Genomic DNA, 4,365 nt, shown 5'->3' with positions numbered 1-4,365 from the left:
CACAACATTCCATCTTGTGTATGTACCATAATTTTTTTTTATCCAGTCCAGTTTCGATGGGCAGCATGGTTGGCTCCATGTTCTGCTATTGTGAATATTGCTGCAATAAACATGCATGTGCAGGTATCTTTTTTTAGTTCTTCTGGATATATTCCCAGTAGGGGGATTGCTGGCTTATATGGAAGGTAAATTTCTCGTTCTTTTAGAAATCACCACACTGTTTTCCATAGAATTTGAACTATTTTGCAATCTCACCAGCAGTGTCGAAGCATTTGTGCTGGGTAATATTTTAAAGATCTTCTAGTGTATGAATCTCATGTTATTGGTGAGGAAACTGGGGCTCGGAGATATGTGATTTTCCCAAAGCCTCAGAGCTACTTGGCAGCAAAGTAGGCATAATCTCAGTGTCCTCTATTGTCAACTCAGTTTTGCTAAATTGTCTCACTTCACTGTCGCTCTGTAAAGTTATAACTTTTTCTCTACACTATTTATATGAATTACCTTGCTACTGATGTCTTAAATAATAACTGTTAGTAAAAATAAACAAAATCCAAGTGTGTATAATATTTATAACATTTTATTAATGGATCGGATAATCTGAGGGTATTATTATGATAAGGTTTTAATATACAGTTAATGGAAAACATATAGCTCTATAGTCTCAAAATATGTACATTGTTAGAGTTGATGATCTTAAAAGCAAGTTAAAATTCTCTACATAATTGTACTCTTAAAATCAGCACATATATTTCATGGTGAATATTCAGATTTTTATTATTAAAATGATTTTCAGTAGTATTCTTTACAATAATCTCTAATAAAGTTATAAAGTCATGTTTAACAATGGGAAAGCACTGATTTCTTTTCAAATAGATTTGGGTAAATTTAATTTAAGGCATTAGGTGAGCTGAAAAATGTGTTAATTGACTTGATTGTGGTAATAATTTCATGATGTATAGATTTATCAATCATCACATCATGCATCTTGACTATATGAAATTTTTGTCAATTGTATTCTAATAAGGCTAGGGAGGAGAAATACATGCATATACTAACACACATTAAACTTTGTTTTGCTTGGCAATAAATTGGATGGATAAACATATATTTACATCATCACATTTAATTACTCTTCCAGGTTAGATTCCTTGTAGGTACATATTAGACATTATCAACAGAACATCAGGGAAAAACACTGATCCTACCTTGAAAGCACCTATCGTCAGATTTTTTTTCTCCCTATATATTCAAAGTTGCAGTTAGAACATTTAAAAAGTAAGCAAAATATACATAAAGACAGACATAATGATCAGTCACTAACTGTTAACTACAAGAGACCAAAAACTAACATTTCTATCACATTTCATAACTACAAGTTATTTTCATAAATATTTTCTTCAAGAATCTTAAGTTAACATTTTTTAACCAATTTAGAAGTAATCACAGAGCACTGTGATTACTGATAATTAACTGCATAACTTGTACAAATAGACACCTCAGTTATTTAAACTATAGAACCAGGACATTATTATTCAATTTTCCTACTATTTACTAAGAGGTTTCGCTAATACAACGATAAGGCAGGAGAAGAGTGGTTCTCTGCTTCTCCTGTTCAACAGACAGCTGCCTCTCTCTAGCAGTACTAACTGCGGCCTCGAGACACCATGGTGAAGGTGAAGGCTGAAGTGAACAGATTTGGCGGTATTGGGAGCCTGGTCACCAGGGCTGCTTTTAATTCTGGCAAAGTGGATAATCTTGCCATCAATGACCCCTTTATTGATCTCAACTACATGGTTTACATGTCCCACTAGGATTCCATCCAGGGCAAGTTCCACACACTATCAATGTAGAGAACAGGAAGCTTGTCATCAGTGGAAACCCCATCCCCATCTTCCAGAAGTGAGACCTACCAAAATCAAATGGGGCAATGCTGGCGCTGATTATGTGGTGGAGTCCACCATTGTCTTCACTACCTTGGAGAAGGCTAGGGCTCACTTACGGGGGGAGCCAAAAACGTCCTCATCTCCATCCTCTCTGCTGATGTCCCAATATTTGTGATAGGTGCGAACTACAAGAAGTACCAGAACAACCTCACCATTGTCAGCTGTTGCAGTACCAACTGCTTAGCCCCCTGACCAAGGTCATCCATGACAACTTTGGCATCATGATGGGACTCATGACCACCATTCATGCCATCATTGCCTGTGGTGTGATGGCCGCAGGGGCCTTCAAAATATCATCCCTGCATCCTCCTGTGCTGCCAAGGTCGTGGGCAAGGTCATCCCTGAGCTGAACAGGAAGCTTATAGGCGTGGCCTTCCATGTCCCACAGCCAATGTGCCAGTTGTGGACCTGACCTGCTATTTGGAGAAAGCTGCCAATTATGATGACATCAAGAAGGTGGTGAAGCAGGCATCTGAGGGCCTCCTCCAGGGCATCCTGGGCTACACTGAGCACCAGGTTGTGTCCTCTGACTTTAACAGTGACACCTACTCTTCCACCTTTGATGCTGGGCTGGCATTGGCCTCAGTAACCACATTGTCAAGCTCATCTCTTGGTATAACAATGAATTTGGCCACAACAACAGGATAGTGGACCTCATGGCCCACATGGCCTCCCAGGAGTAATAGCCCCTGGACTACCAGCCCCAGCAAGACCATGAGAGTAAGAGAGGAGCCCTCAGCTGCTGGGGAGTCCCTGCCACACTCAGTCCCTGACCACATTGAGAATCTCCCCTTCTTACAGTGTCCATGCCAGGCCACCTGAAGAATTGGGGGATACCTAGGGAGACCCCTCCTAATCATGTACCATCAATAAAGTCCCTTGTACTCAAAAGAAAAGAAAGCAAAGTGATTGCATACTAAGAGAAGTCTTTCTTCTTTGTCTATTTTTCCATATGTGTAACATGAGGTAATCACAAAAATTCTGTTACAAAAAGTTATTATATAAATGTAAGATGCTATTGGCTACACATGACTAGGTTTTCATCCTAGGTTAGAATGGCCTTAGGGTATAATTAATGCAGTGCTAACAATTTTGTCTCTCTTATCCTTTGTATTACAGAATTAAATCTTTTAAGATATTTTACATCTGTTTTTCCCACTTAGATTTATTCAAGGTTGAGTTTGTAATGCATTCTTCTTCTCACTTACCCTTAACAAGGATTAAAAATTTGTAGGATCTTAAAGGATAACTAAACAACAACAGAACATTTATTTTTAGATATAATTTAATATCATTCAGACACATAAACACTCTCCTGTAGTGCCTACTAAGTGTTAGTCCAAAAACAGAATGCTAAACTATACGCATTGATGCTCTAGAAATATTGACACCTCATCTTAAACATATTACTAGTAAACCAATATTGTATAGTTGTAGCAATTGAAACACTTTTAAAGACATAATTTCATTAGACTAGAACCCCAGTTAAAATATTATTTGCAAAGGATTGGGTCATCATTTTTAACTACAAATGGTTTTAATCAAAGGAAAATGCTTAGAGGAACAGAACTGGCCGGTATTTTCTGTAATGCAACAGCTCCCCCATCTTACAAACAAAAGAAAATGAAGTGGAATTCCTCTTTTGATAAATAATATTAACAATGCTGATATTATTTTTAGTTAACCATATTTTATTTTCTTAACTCTTGTAAAGAAAAGAAAAGTTATGGATACATTCATTCCAAAAATATTAATTATTTCTATATCATCTTCTAAAAGAGTAAGAATTCTTACCGAACACTGAAAATTATAACTCAATGACTAGGATATTTAAAATCTATCTTGTAAGGATAACTAAATGCAGTATTTTAGGTACGCTAATTGTTTTTGAACATACTCTAGGAAAATAAAAATTGCATTTATCTGCTTGTATGCTTTAAAGTGGCATGTTTCTACTTACAGTGTTGTTTAAATAACAGTACTCGGAGTTTTACTTCAAAATTAGTATGACTCAATACTTGCACAAATATTTATCCTCCATTTTTAGTCTTGCAAAAAAGCTAAAGAAAATACTTAAACAACTTACCTCAGATCTTTTCAGTAATGACTGCACAAGTAATTCAACTAAAAATCCGAAAAATAATTTTACTAAAGACAACTCAGGTGAAAGAATTTTTTCTTACAATTTCATAAATTTTGTACCTGTGTACACATAAATTAATATTTCTAAAATTATTTTACATAATATGTGAATAATTTTTTTACTTTTGAAGGTTTTATAAGGCCCTATATATTAGAGTTTTTCTATTTTTACAAGTATGAAATAAGCACAAATTCTATTAAATCTAGGAGAAAAATTGTCCATTATATATAGTGTTATAATAACGAGTAAATTCAAGGAGAGTTGCATGTATTTTTCATT

General features: G+C 35.5%; 1 pseudogene across 1 annotated transcript; it reads left to right on the top strand.

Moving 5' to 3' along the window:
* Positions 1 to 1,658: 1,658 nt before the first annotated feature.
* On the top strand, positions 1,659 to 2,626 carry LOC103254521 (annotated as a pseudogene). Its single transcript, XR_503962.2, has one exon. The product of XR_503962.2 is annotated as a glyceraldehyde-3-phosphate dehydrogenase pseudogene (transcript).
* The last annotated feature ends 1,739 nt before the right edge of the window (positions 2,627 to 4,365 follow it).

Source organism: Carlito syrichta, unplaced genomic scaffold (assembly GCF_000164805.1).
Source record: "Carlito syrichta isolate Samal-C Ts95f unplaced genomic scaffold, Tarsius_syrichta-2.0.1 Scaffold283308, whole genome shotgun sequence".
Taxonomy (NCBI): Eukaryota; Metazoa; Chordata; class Mammalia; order Primates; family Tarsiidae; genus Carlito; species Carlito syrichta.
Note: the sequence above shows the minus strand (reverse complement) of the source record. Positions and strands in the feature narration are given on the sequence as shown.